The following is a 15033-nucleotide window of genomic DNA, read 5'->3' as shown; positions in this document are numbered from 1 at the left end:
TTATTGTAAATATATATATATATATTTACTCAATAAGCATTATCGAAAGCAATCTGAAAGGAAGTCTTCATGATATATGTTGCATATATTATATATTTAATTTAATTATAAATATATAATATACATAAATATAAATATAATATACATAAATATATAATAGACCATGAAGACTTCCCTTCAGATTGTTATTGATAATGCTTATTGAGTAAATGATACTCTTTTCTGTGAATACATTTTCCACTGTTAATAGTCACTAAATCTTACTTTTGAAATTTATAGTAGCAGCATTTAAAAATTAAGGCCAATGCTAAGCTATTTTGAACACCTTTATTGCATTTTTTGAAGACAAAGAATCCTTTAGAGCTGAATGAAAAGAGTTGTTATATTGAGCACATTAGAAATTCAACAGCAGCAAGTAGGCTAACTTGGAAATGTTTATTGCAGCCTTATTCATAGCAGCCCTGAACTAGAAATGAGCCGATTTCACCAATTGTTCATTGCACAATTAAACTCCTTTAAATTTAATTCAGTTGAAGTTTTTCTTTTATCAAGCTCCAGCCCCCAATCTCCAAGGGAGGGGAGAAGGGCTGAAGGTAAAGTTGATCACCAAAGGCCAGTGAAGTAAGGAGTCAGTTATGCCTGTGTAATGAAGCCTCCATCAAAACCTAAAGGGACAGGATTCTGGGAGCTTCCAGAGAGCTGAACACGTTGTGGTTGCTGGAGAGTTGCGTGCCCAGAGAGGGCGTGGAAGCTCCATGTCCCTACCTGTGCATCTCTTCATCCAGCTAGTCAACCTTATCCTTTGTAATAGCGTTTATGATAAATGATACCTCAAAGTAAAGTGTTTCCCTGAGTTCTGTAAGCCAATCTAGCTGATTAATCAAGCCCAAGGAGGGGGTTGCATCATGTGAACTCCTAATTTATAGCTGGTCAGTCAGGAGTATACGTGACAACCTACTACTTGGTATCTGATGCTATTAGATAGTGACAGAAGTGAGTTGAGTTAGAGAATACCTAGCTGGTGTCCACTGCAGAATTGATTGGCTGCTGGTGGAGAGAAATTCACACACACTTTGGTGACCAGAGGTGAAGTATTTATTATTGACTGTGTGACAGTAGGAAAAACAGTTTAGGTTTCTCATCCTTTCAGAGGTAGACTCAACTTTGAAAAATAAGTATGGCCCAAAACTATACTACATGTCAATGGGGAATTTTTCTACACCTAGACTAAGTGAAAGAAGACATTTAATCACTGTAAAAAAATTTTCTTAATCCTGGTTTTATAAAATAAAAAAGCTCATTATGGAAAATTGAGAAAGATAGAAAAGTAGAAAAAAGAAAACCCAAAGTCATCATAATTCCATAACGCAGGGATAACTATATTTAGTATTTTGTTGTATGTGCTTCTAGGAGCCCATGTGTGTGTGTATCGTATTCCCTTGATCTTGGAAGCTTTCAATTTTAAGATACATTATTAACTTAATAACATTTTACTGAAAACAAGTTTTTAAAATATAATACATAATGCATTATTTTAAATCTTCTGTTTTATTTAGTCCAAATAATGTCATAAATTGCTTTGAGCCATCAATAGCTATCACCAGCTATTAAGTGATGTGATGCTTTTCATAATCCAGGCCTGTGATCATTTCTTCTTCATTTCTTGTAGAAATGAAAGTATAATTTTGAGGTACACTGAAAAAAAATCAGGGTTTTTCTGCATTTCCTAGTTGGTTAAACTTGTTCCAAGTTTTTTCTTATCTGGAATACATACTTTCTCTTGATCATCAGCCATAGCTTCTGAAAACAGATTTGAAGGCTGAGTGAAAGTCCTTCACTACTCTTGAATTGGTCATGCTACCTCTCCTAGCTTTGAAAATTCTAAAACTGAGATCAATTTCTATACCATTTAATGCCATTACCTAGTGTGTGACCAACCAAATGCATGACAGGCAATCTTCTGCATACAAAATAATTTTTGTTTGAAGTATGCACCTAGAATCATTTTAAAGCATTAGAAGCAATAATTTGTGATTCAAATTTATGTTAAATGCAACTGCTTATACTACCCCAATGTTAATAACTCAGCTGAGGTAGCAATCCGGTGAACATATATGTACATAAATTTTGATTCCTATTTCTGATTACTATGGTACATTTGATAAGCTAAATTCAAAATATTGAGATCAATATTTTGTTTTATCGTAAACATCTTTGATTATTAGTGAGTTCCAATATGTTTTATACTTATTGGCCATTTGCACTTTTTTTGAGACAGAGTCTCACTCTGTCGCCCAGGCTGAGTGCAGTGGCACCACCTTGGCTCACTGCAACCTCTGCCTCACAGGTTTAAACGATTCTCCTGCCTCAGCCTCCTGGGTAGCTGGGACCACTGGCGCGTGCCACCGTGCCTGGCTAATTTTTTGTATTTTTAGTAGAGAAAGGGTTTCACCATGTTGACCAGTCTGGTCTCAAACTCCTGACCTCAAGTGATCCACCCACCTTGGCATCCCAAAGTGCTGGTAGTCATGAGCCAACATGCACAGCCTGGCCATTTGCATTTTTTTTCTCCCATGAATTGCCCTGGAAATGCCTTCTTTTCGTTTTTCCTTATCATTTTTGTTTCTAATGTGTAAATATTCGTATGTTACGGAAAATAGCCTTTCCTTATCACATTTAGGGTAAATATTTTTCTAATATCTTAATCAACTTTTAAACTTATGTTTGTGTGTGCATATAAAATATTGATGTTCATGAAATCAGATGAATCCATTGTTTTCATTAGGATTTATTTCAATGATTATATGCTTGGAAAGTTCTTTCTCCATCCTGAAGTTAGATTAAAATATAAAGAATATATTTAATATAAAAAATACATTTGCTTGAAAAATATATTTTTGTTTATGGTTTTATAGTTTATATATCTCTTGATCTGCCTGGAATTTAATGTGTTATGTAAAGCTCTATTTTTACTTATAGGAAATAATTTATGTAGTTCATCCACCTCTGAGTAATTTATCATACTTTACTTATTATTATATTAGGGTATATGACATTTCTGGATTCTCCTTCTGCCCAATACATCTCTATGTCTTTTCTTATATCAATAGTATGTAAATTTAATTGTTGTAGAATATCAGTTTACATTGCATTCAACTTTAATAGAAATCTCTACTACAAAGAAGGCATTTTTCTTTCACTTTATAAAAGTCAAGGGGCAAGTAGCCCAGAGTCGATTCAGCTGCTCAAGATAACGTCAGAAAATGATGATTCTGCCTACTTCTCATGCGTTCAGACTCACTGGAATTCACAGCATCAGCTCTGTGGCTTTCCTGCTCCCCACTGGCATCTCCTGGGACTTCTCAGCTTCCATATTGCACAATCCAATTTCTTATTATATATATACATATATTTAAACATATGAATGTGTGTATTAATATTTGTACTGGTTCTGTTTTTCTGAAGAAGTCTACTTAACATAAATATAATTGAATACCTTTTGTAGCAAATAACTTCCCTTTCCTTCCCTGTTCACCCTGACTGAGCCTTATTATCTGAGATAATAAACACCCTACTAACTTTAAAATGTAAGTAAGCCCTTCAAATTTAAAACAAGTTATGTGAAACCAATTATGTGAGTATTTAAAACAACTGCTATATCTACCTCTATATCTCCACCTGGTTTCAAATTTCTCTGCTAATCCTTTCTAGTCACTTTTGTTTTTCATTCTCAAGCTCTTTCTTCGTTCTTATAAATTTGTGTTTTTTTTTTCCTGCTGTTGAACATCTGCTTATGACTTTCTTTGGTCTTCGTGTATAAATTTCAGTCACTTTTTTCACTGGGAGCTTCAGGTGTTGCACCATTGTGTTCTGGCATTTATTGATTTTGAAAAGCAGTTTGGGGCCAACTTGATGTGTTTCTCTTTGTAGGTAACTTGAACCTTTTCCTCTGATTGCTTTTAAAGTCTTTTAATCTCCAAAAATTCTAACAGAATATGTCTTTTTTGAAATTGTTTTTCTCATAACATGAAGCACAGTCTCCATTTTTGGATTTACGTTTTACTTATTCAGATCAGGAAAGCATCATTCTATTTTTGGGGGTTATTGTTTCTAAATTTGGTATTTGTTATCTTTGGAAGTTTTATGATCTGTCATTTGGATATCTTAAATTGAGCTTCCTTTTCTATCTTTTTCTACTTTTACTCTTTTTCTGGAAAGACACTTTCTCATTCAAAAAATTTTTTTTTCAGTATCAAATCTGTTATTCATGTCTTAAACCAGTTTTTAAAAAATTGTGTTTTCCATGTTCTTTTAATTGTGGATTATTTTTTATTTACGATTAATTATTTTAACTTGACAGATAAAAAAATGTCTCAAATGTTTTCTAAGATTTTTCACCTTTCTCTGTTAAATGTCTTTTAAAAGGAGTTACCCTTTGTGATTCTTTTAAACCACAGCATCCTTTATTGACACCATGATTTTTCTTCTCCTTTCCTAAAAGAAGGACGTGAATGCTTATTTGGTGTGGTGTACCAGTTACCAATTTCTGCATAACAAACCACTCCAGACTTGCTGGTTTCATATAATGATTGTATTTAGTTTATGATTCTGTGGAACAACAGTTTAGGCTAGACTCAATTGGATGGTTCTTCGAGTTTTTGTTGGGCTCCTTCATGCATCCAAGGTTAACGTGGGTCAGCTAGGTGACTCTGATTCCAAAAGTTGACTGTGTGCTAGCTAGGGCACCTCACCTGTTCTCCACCGCCTCTCATTTCCTACTAAGCTAGCTTAAGCTTGTGCTCATGAAAGGATAATGCATCCAAGAAAGCAAGGAGACACATGAAACCACCTTTTTACACTTCTGCTTGCACTGAATTCACTACTGTCTCATTAGTGAAAACAAGTCACATGGCTCAACTCAGCTTCAGAGTTGGGAGAACTGCAGCATTACAGGGCAAAGGGGGTGAGGTCACCAAAATATTTGCAAAATTTGAAAATTTTATGTTTTCATAAGGATGAGTCCTTTAACTTCTTTCAGCTAGACAAAAAGAAAAGCAAGCAGAGGTCCCAAAATGTAGTTACATTTTATACAAAGCAAGTGGTGTCTCAAAAGCATTAGGCTTTTCAAGTGATTTTAAAAAACTCAGGGAATTAAGTGATTGCTCACAGACATTGGGAATTCCAAAGTTCCTACTATTAGTAGTGTATTAGTCAGTTTTCACGCTGCTGATAAAGACATACCCAAGACTGGAAAGAAAAATAAGTTTGATGGACTCATAGTTCCACATGGCTGGGTCGTGCTGGAATGTAAAAGGCACTTCTTCCATAACAGCGGCAAGACAGAATGAAAGTCAAGCAAAAGGGGTTTCCCCTTATAAAATCATCAGATCTCATGGACTTATTCACTACCAGGAGAACAGTATGGGAGAAACCACCCCTATGTGTCAATTATCTCCCACCAGGTCCCTCCCACTATACATGGGAATTATGGGAACACAAGTTAAGATGAGATTTGGGTGGAGATGCAGAGCCAAACTATATTATTCTGTCACTGGCCCCTCCAAAATCTCATGTCCTCACATTTCAAAACCAAATCATGCCTTCCTAGCAGTCCCATAAAGTCTTAACTCATTTCAGCATTAACTCAAAAGTCCACAGTTCGGTCTCATCTGAGACAAGGCAAGTCCCTTTTGCCTATGAGCCTGTAAAATCAAAAGCAAGTTAGTAACTTCGTAGATACAAGGCAGGTAAAGGCATTGGGTAAATACAGCCATTCCAAATGGGAGATATTGGCCAAAACAAAGGGGCTATAGGCCCCTAGCAAGTCCAAAATCCAGCAGGGCAGTCAAATTTTAGAACTCAAGAATGATCTCCTTTGACTCTACGTCTCACATCCAGGTCATGCTGATGCAAGAGGTGGGTTCCCATGGTCTTGGGCTTTCCAGCGTACAGCCCCTGTTTTATGGCTGGCACTGAGTGTCTGCAGCTTTTCCAGGCACACGGTGCAAGCTGTTGATGGATCTACCATTCTGGGGTCTGGGGGACAGTGCCCTCTTCTCACAGCTCCACTAGGCAGCACCTCAGTGGGGACTCTGTGTGAGGGTACCTACCCCACATTTCCCCTCCACACTGCCCTAGCAGCGATTTTCTATGAGCTTCCTGCCTCTGCAATAAAATTCTGCCTGGACATCCAGACATTTCCGTACATCCTCTGAAATCTAGGTGGCGGTTTCCAAACCTTAGTTCTTGACTTCTGTGAACCTGCAGGCTCAACACCATCTGGAAGCTACCAAGGCTCGGGCCTTGCACCCTCTGAAGTCATGGCCTGAGCTGTAGATTGACTCCTTTTAGCCATGGTTGGAGCAGCTGGGCTGCAGGGCACCAAGTCCCTAGACTGCACATAGCTGAGGGACCATGGGCTTGGCCCACAAAACCACTTTTTCCTCCTATGCCTCTGGGTTTGTGATGGGAGGTGCTGCCACAAGGTTTCTGACACGCTATGGAGCCGGGTTTTCCCCATTGTCTTGGTAATTAACATTTGGCTCCTTGTTACTTATGCAAACTTCTGCAGCCTGCTTGAATTTCTCCTCAGAAAACAGGATTTTATTTTCTATTACATTGTCAGGCTGCAAATTTTCTGAATTTTTATGCTGTTTTCATATTAAAACTGAATGCAGGCCAGGTGTGGTGGCTTATACCTGTAAGCCCAGCACTTTGGGAAGCTGAGACAGGTGGATCACTCAGGAGTTTGAGACCAGCCTGGCCAAACATGGTGAAATCCTGTTTCAACTAAAAATTCAAAAATTAGCTGGGCATGGTGATGCATGCCTGTAGTCCCAGCTGCTTGAGAGGCTGAGGCAGGAGAATCACATGAACCCAGGAGGTGGAGGTTGCAGTGAGCCAAGATCACACACTGCACTCCAGCCTGGATGACAGAGCGAGACTCCATCTCAAAAATAAAACAAAAATAACAAAAACTGAATGCCTTTAACAGCACCTAAGTCACCTCTAGAATGCTTTGCTACTTAGAAATTTCTTCTCCAGATGTCCTAAATCATCTCTCTCAACTTCAAAGTTCCGCAAACCTCTAGGGCAGGGACAAAATGCCATCAGTCTCTTTGCTAAAACATAACTAGTCACCTTTGTTTCAGTTCCCAACAAATTCCTCATCTCTATCTGAGACACCTCAGCCTGGATTTCATTGTCCATATCATTATCAGCATTTTTGTCAAAGTCATTCAACAAGTCACTATGGAGTTCAAAGCTTTCTCACGTTTTCCTATCTTCTGAGCCCTCCAAGCTGTTCCAACCTCTGCCTGTTACTCATTTCCAAAGGCACTTCCACATTTTCAGGTATCTTTTCAGCAGTGCCCCACTCTACTGATAACCAATTTACTGTATTAGTCTTCACACTGCTGATAAAGACATACCCAAGACTGGGAAGAAAAATAGGTTTAATGGACTCACAGTTCCATGTGGCTGGGGAGTCCTCACAATCATGGCAGAAGGCAAAAGGCACATTTTACATAGTGGCAGCAAGAGAGAATGAAAGTCAAGCAAAAGGGGTTTCCTCTTACAAAACTATCAGATCTCGTGAGATTTATTCACCACCACAGGTACAGTATGGGAGAAACCGCCCCCATGATTCTGCTCTCTCCCACCAGTTCCCTCCCACAACACATGGGGATTATGGGAATACAATTCAAGATGAGATTTGGGTGGGGACACAGAGCCAATTCATATCAAGTAGTGTCAGCAAAGTTTATTTCAAAGCTTTGTGATGCAGGCCAGGGCAAGAGTTGGGCCATGGAAATATAGAAGAAGGAAGGAGGAATATATGAGGCAGTTGTTGAAAAAATGAGAAACAATTGAGTTTAGCAACTTAACTGCACCAAAAGTTCCCAGAGATGATAGAGACTTGGATAGTTCTGAATTTGTAATGCAAATGATTGGGAGACAGAAATAGCACTATCTTGGCTATTTATGAGGGGAGAAATAACGAGTTTTTGAAACATGCTGAGTTTGAGCTGGTGAGGCATCCATGTGATAATGCCCATTAGTTATTTTTTATATTTTTAATCTCAAGATGCAGTTTGCTTCTGCAATCATAGGTATGACTCATAGAAGTCCTTATTTTTAGAAATGAAGCACATTAAAGTGGTTAGTTATAGGATTTAACAACCTAACATAGTATGTTTTTCAATGGTAGAAAAATAATCAAAAATATAATTGACAGGAAAATAAACCAGAGTCAGAAACATTATTTTCACATCCTTTTATTTTGTAGTCAAGCGTTTAATCGGAATTGATTTGCTGTCTTTCGGTGGCTCAAAGCAACTATCCACTCACCTCTAGTAAACATACAGAAGCAAACATCTTATTGACGGTGAATTGCCAGAGTCCTCTGTACAAATAAAAAAGAAAATGATAAGGAAATAAGTGCTTTGCTATGTCTAAAGAGCTTCAAAACATCAATTATTTACATGAATTAATATAAAACTTCAAAATAAAATCTTTAGAATTTAAGTTGTATACTTAATTCTCAGAGGTGTAACTATTAACAAATAATGAATAACTTCTGTATCAAAAGAAATCATAGTTTACCAAGCAATTTAACATGTTATCTCAAGTGAGCATCTCAAATCTGTGAAGAGATTTAGGGGTCCTTACATCCCCATGAGGACTCTAGAGCCCAAAAGGGCTAGTTGATATGTCCATGATTGACCAACTAACAAAAATGAGGTATTTTATTCAAGAAGTCTGATTTCTGAGTTCAAAATTCTTTAAAGTTTTTGAAAAATAATTTTTAAAAAAAATATGCCTTTGTGGGAGACAATGATACATCTTTCCTAATTCCTTTTAACCATGAAGATGAAAGTCTGTCTTTTGAATGACTTAATTTTTTTTTTTTTATTCACAGTTTTGATGCTGTATCGATCAAGGTCCACTCAGGAAAACAGAAATGGCACCCGTTATTTGAACAAAAATAATGTAACATGAGGAATCGATTAAGCAGATATTAGAGGACTAAAAAGGTAATGCAAAAATAGTCACTGCAGGAAGCATCTACCACTTTTGGGGCTGGAAGAATAAAGGGCAACTGAAGGTTGGGCTGGCATGCAGGGAAATGGTAAATGGCTAAGGATATATTGGCATGCCACTGACAATGTCTGCTACAGGGATATGCAGAGAATAACTGATTTTATTGGTATTACTAGTTTCATTTAACTTGCTTTATCAAATGTCACTAAAAGTCGAATCCCAGCTTTTCAGAGGTTTGAGCTACTCTGAAGAACAGTTGTGCAAAATCCAATCAGGTATGTCAGTGGCATGGGATAGTTGGAGTATTGGGAGTGAAATTCCCTGGTACAGGCAGTAAGAAGATAATCAACTGCAGAGAATTTAAAAATGATAATAAAACCGATTAAAAGGCAGTTTGTTTTTATTATCACACTGCATTAGCAATTCTAAACAATGTCAGTGAAATACTCCTCCCTCATAGATAAAACATCGCCCCCCCCACCCCATTCTGTTCCTTGTATATGCACTGCAATAAGTTGCTTTATCTTCTAAGGAAATATATTCATGGTCAGATTATCTCAGGTGAGCATCTCAAGTCTGTGAAGAGGTAGGGGTCTTTAAATACCCATGAGGACTTCAGAGCTCAGAAAGACTAGTCAATATGTCCATAGTCGACCAACTAGCAAAAAAGGGATACTTTATTCAGGGATTCTGATTTCTGACTTCAACATTCTTTTAATTATAAGTTTTTGAATAGCAGTTTAAAAAAATATATATGCCTTTGGGGAGATAATGGTGTAACAAATGAAGCCACTTGTTTTCTCCTAAGTTTCTGGATTCTGCAAGTAGTCTGCTGAATGAAGAATGACTGCACCTTAACATTCTAAATCATTCACATGAGTAGCCCTAATTTCAGTAATAATGTTGAAGTAAACTACTATGGTTACATGTAGCACATGGCTGAGAATTGTATTTTTTTGGGGGGTGGGGTGGGGGATGGAGTCTCGCTCTGTTGCTCAGGCTGGAGTGCAGTGGCGTGATCGTGGCTCACCGCAACCTCCGCCTCCCAGGTTCAAGCGATTCTCCTGCCTCAGCCTCCTGAGTAGCTGGGATTACAAGCACTGCCACCATGCCCAGCTAACTTTTTTGTATTTTTAGTAGAGACGGGATTTCACCATGTTGGCCAGGCTGGTCTCAATCTGACGTGGTGATCCACCTGCCTTGACTTCCCAAAGTGCTGGGACTACAGTTGTGAGCCACCACGCCTGGCAAGAATTGTATTAATAGTTGACCAAACAAGAGAACTCTTTCTCTGTCTTCTGTTGAGAGTCAGTAGCCATTGTGCAGAGGTGAAGCTCCTGCCTACTCTATTGTTTGAAAAGACAAAAGATTGGGAAATATTAAACCCTACTGCCCATCAGAGATCCTTTCTATTAACTTTGTTCCACATGGTTGCTCAGTGACCCGAATCATTGCTTCCATTTTATTGCTTCACCATCCCAAGGATATCGATTTCATCTGTGTGGGAGAGTTGAGTCATTGCCTTGTTCCCTGTTAGCCCACGGAGTGTGGAGGGCCAATTATTTTTTTTTTCTCCAAACAAGTGATACAAAAGAAGCCTATATCACTTTCATTCATATCTTGCAATCTAAAATATTGTTTAGGAAAATGGAGCATATAACCTCACAACACTAGTTTAAAAGAGACTAAATACATGCTCTATCTAGATCTATCAAGCAAAAGAAAGACACAGAAATGTCATTTCCTCTGAGTCCTCTCTACTTCATTGCCAGGCATGAGAAAATTGCCTGCTTAAAGGATTCATCTGTGAGAAGACAGCCCTATGGGAGTTATTCACTTATGAGAAGCTGAGAAACACAGTCTCTAGCTAGGCGACCATGGCTTAGCTTAAACTGAATTAATATGGAAGAAAGGAAGATCAAATTTTAAGGAGCAGTTAGCAGTCTGCCACAAACAGTATGTATTCACAGAGTTTTATAACGTGTCTTATCTCACAGCTAAAAAGATAAGACTCAGCCCACAGCTAAGAGAGCAAGTTTTAGTAACAGCTTCTAGAGATTGTGAAATTGACAGATGAGTAAATATGTATTCACACAGACATAATGAGATTATAACGTCATGATGAAATCAGAACTCGGTATTTGCATTTTATTTCAATACAATGTTTTCCTTGCCAGATAGAGGGAAGCTCATTTATTCTTCTGGATGCAAGAACAATGCAAGCAATTAAAATATAGCAACTTGCTACATATTTGGAAGACCTATTTTTAAACAATATGAATATTATTTATTTAAACACTTAGATTTCCTTGGAGACTTTTACCTCAAGGTCTACATAAACCGAGAAAACATTTTTTTTTTTTTTTTTGAGACAGAGTTTCGCTCTTGTTACCCAGGCTGGAGTGCAATGGCACGATCTCAGCTCACCGCAACCTCCGCCTCCTGGGTTCAGGCAATTCTCCTGCCTCAGCCTCCTGAGTAGCTGGGATTACAGGCACGTGCCACCATGCCCAGCTAATTTTTTGTATTTTTAGTAGAGACGGGGTTTCACTATGTTGACCGGGATGGTCTCGATCTCTCGACCTCGTGATCCACCCGCCTCGGCCTCCCAAAGTGCTGGGATTACAGGCTTGAGCCACCGCGCCCGGTCATTTTAATTTGAGACAGGTTCTTGCTCTGTTGCCCAGGCTGGAGTGCAATGACCCTATCACAGCTCACTGCAGCCTCAACCTCCCCAGGCTCAGGTGATCCTCCCACTCAGCCTCCCGAGTAGCCAGGACTACAGTTGCATGCCACCATACCTGTTTAAATTTTCTATTTTTTTGTGTGTGGAGACAGGGTTTTGCCAGGTTGCCCAGGCTGACTCAAGTAATCCACTGTCCTGGCCTCCCAAAATGTTAGGAGTACAGGTATGAGCCTCTGTTCCTGGCCGAAGAAAACATTTTTATATGGAAAACATTGTATAAAAAAATCAGGGGAAAGTCTTCCTGTCCTGACACTATTTGAGTCAAATATACAATGTTTGCTAGACTACTGAGGAAAGCCACCATCTATGGTGATAGCCAGCATTTTCTTTACTAACGTCAAATCAGCAATTAATAATGTAACCTCATTTTGTCTACTTTATCTTATAACTAGATTATATAGCAGTTCACTAATAGGTATGATACTGAATATATTGCCAGATACAAGTTGTCAAAATTGTCTGTGGCCTTAACTCCTATTATTTTGGCATCTCCCTGGTGTTTACTGTATTACTGGCAGAAGTGAAGTTGGTATTACAATTGCCTGCCTATGCTGCTTCACAGAAGAGTAAGGGATCTATTTCCTCCTAGTAAGAGAGATTATTAAAAAATAGACGTATAAGCATAACTTCTATTTTTAAATGTTGAGACAACACTATTGGCATAACTTGAAGATCACACCCAACAAAAGCATGAACTACAAGTCTTACTACTTATTACAAGACCTTTTATTACTATGCAGGGGTTCAGTTGACTACCCTATAAAGAGGGTATGTTAAAACACAAATAGGAAAAACGCATTCTATATACAATCATGTGCCTCATAATGATGTTTTAGTCAATGGACCGTATATATAATAGTGGTCACATAAGATTAGAATGCCGTATTTTCACTGCCCCTTTTCTATGCTTGGATATGTTTAGATACATAAATATTTACCATTGCCTTACAGTTGGCCACAGTATTCAACGCAGTAACATGCTGAGCACGTTTCCAGCCTAGGAGCAACAGGCTATTCCCCATTGCCTATAGTGGGCTGTGCCATCTAGGTTTGTGTAAGTACGCTCTGTGTATGAGGTCTACACAATGACAAAATCACCTAATGACATATCTCTCAGAATGTATCCCTGTTGTTAAAGTGATGCAGAACTGTTTCATGTAGCATTTGAAAATAATTTGTTTTGCATAAATGTCAAAAATGGGTTTTATTTTTCTCAGTAAAATGTCTCTGCTTCTAGGGGCAAAATTAACATACAGGACTTGAACTTACAGTGTTAAAACTGCGGAAGGAAATCTTAGAGGGCATGTTGTTAAACATTTCCCCAAGTCACACGTTACTTCTTTATCATCCCTGACAGATTCCCCTTCATTCACCACTGTGAATGCAGTGAGGCAGACCCCATTCCATTCCCTCACTGCATTGATGGACAGCTCTAAACTGCCTCTTCAACATCTTATTCTCATCAGCCTTTTCTGAAACAACAGCATAAATCTGATCTCATTTCTGCAATTATCTGTGACATTTTTGAGGAGTACTATTTTCTTCCTGAGATTTTTCCAGGCTAACCACTCGCAAGTTTTTCCATATTCCTTGATGGAAATCACTTCCTGTCCTACTGTGATCCTGATGACCTTCCTCTGGACATACTTTTGTTTTTCAGTGTCCTTCAGAAAACTATTATAGATGTCTTGTGAGCAGTCCAGAGAACAGAGTCTAGTAAAACAATCTTTTATGAGCTGGGCAATAAGCATTTATTGATGATGATGATGTGGCATTCACTTTCTCATCAGTTGAATCCTATGGCCTTGTTTGAACGGCATGGGGAGCCCTCTTGTTCCCAAGTATGGCCTTCCAGGGAGTCTGTACTTCCATCTCTAGTGACTGAAAGGTTGGATTTATTCACTTGATCCTAAAGTTTTTTTTTTTTTTTAACACACATTTTAAATTCCTTTAGTAAAATACGTCATTGGATATAGGTAATACTTTAAACCTTTTCCTACGGATCTTTTATTTGGATTTAGTTCACAACTACATGAGAGCAGGAAGAGAGAAAAGCTGGCAGTAGAGAGTTCATGAAATGAAAAGCATTTTCAATATCATTGCCATGAAGACAACAACATGGAATCGGGAAGATACCGAAGAATACATTTTACCAACTTCAAAACTTTGCTGACTCTTGGTATGTTGTATTGCATTTGCTGACCTTTAGCGTAATGTTAACACTTGGAAGTTACTTTGTATTTCAGACATCTAAAATCATGAATGGTCTAAAGATATCTGGAAAGAGAGAAACAGTACATACAATTTTGGGGTTCACATCTTGGATTAAGACTGTGTCTACTATTAGGTGGATATAAACGTAATTACTTTTAATGAAAAAAATCTGCCATTACTTTTGCATCAGCAATTTCTTTTGCATACTTTAAAAAGATCTTCTCTTTTACCCCATGTCTTTACATTCAAAGTTGGCTTTTTGTACACAGCACACAGCTAGGTATTGCTTTCCATCTCATCTGACAGTTGCGATTGAACTGAAATATTTAAACCAGAGCTGTCACAAATATATATCATGTGAACCACATATACACTTTAAAATTTTTGAGCATTCACTTTAAAAAAGTGAAAAGAAAGTAAGTTGAATTTTTTTTTTTTTTTTTTTTTTTTTTGAGACAGAGTCTCGCTCTGTCGCCAGGCTGGAGTGCAATGGTGTGATCTCGGCTCACTGCAACCTCCAACTCCCTGATTCAAGCTATTCTTCTGCCTCAGGCTCCTGAATACCTGGAATTATAGGTGTCTGCCACTGCGCCCAGCTAATTTTTTTGTATTTTTAGTAGACATGGGGTTTCACCATGTTGGCCAGGATTGTCTCATTTCCTCACCTGGTGATCCACTGGCCTTGGCCTTACAGAGTGCTGGGATTACAGGAGTGAGTCACCACACTTGGCCAAACTTTAAGTATATATTTTATTTAATCCAAAACATACAAAATATTTTCGTAGTTAATCAATATAAAATCATTGATAGATATTTTACATTATTTTTTGTGTGGTCTTCAAAATTCAGTAATTTAGACCGATCATTTATGAAATATTTGACAATCACATGTATCTAGTGGTTATCAAATTGGATAGTTTTAGACAATTATGTTTAATCATCATTAATTAGATTAAATGTAACATCTTTCTAGTTTATTTTAATTTAAATCATTGTTTGTTCCTGTCTCTCTTTTATTGACCTACTTTTTG

The 15033-nt window shown here is 37.8% G+C and overlaps 1 long non-coding RNA gene across 2 annotated transcripts in view; it reads left to right on the top strand.

Moving 5' to 3' along the window:
• LOC141581669 (uncharacterized) overlaps positions 1-15033 on the top strand; it is a 129259-nt gene that overhangs the window by 92305 nt on the left and 21921 nt on the right. For both annotated transcript variants that reach the window (XR_012514451.1, XR_012514450.1), the window contains 3 exons: positions 8921-9035; positions 10815-13676; positions 13810-13967. This is a non-coding gene — a long non-coding RNA (uncharacterized LOC141581669). The remainder of the gene's footprint in view (positions 1-8920; positions 9036-10814; positions 13677-13809; positions 13968-15033) is intronic.

Source organism: Saimiri boliviensis, chromosome 16 (genome assembly GCF_048565385.1).
Source record: "Saimiri boliviensis isolate mSaiBol1 chromosome 16, mSaiBol1.pri, whole genome shotgun sequence".
Classification (NCBI taxonomy): Eukaryota; Metazoa; Chordata; class Mammalia; order Primates; family Cebidae; genus Saimiri; species Saimiri boliviensis.
This window is presented reverse-complemented; position numbering and strand designations above follow the sequence as displayed.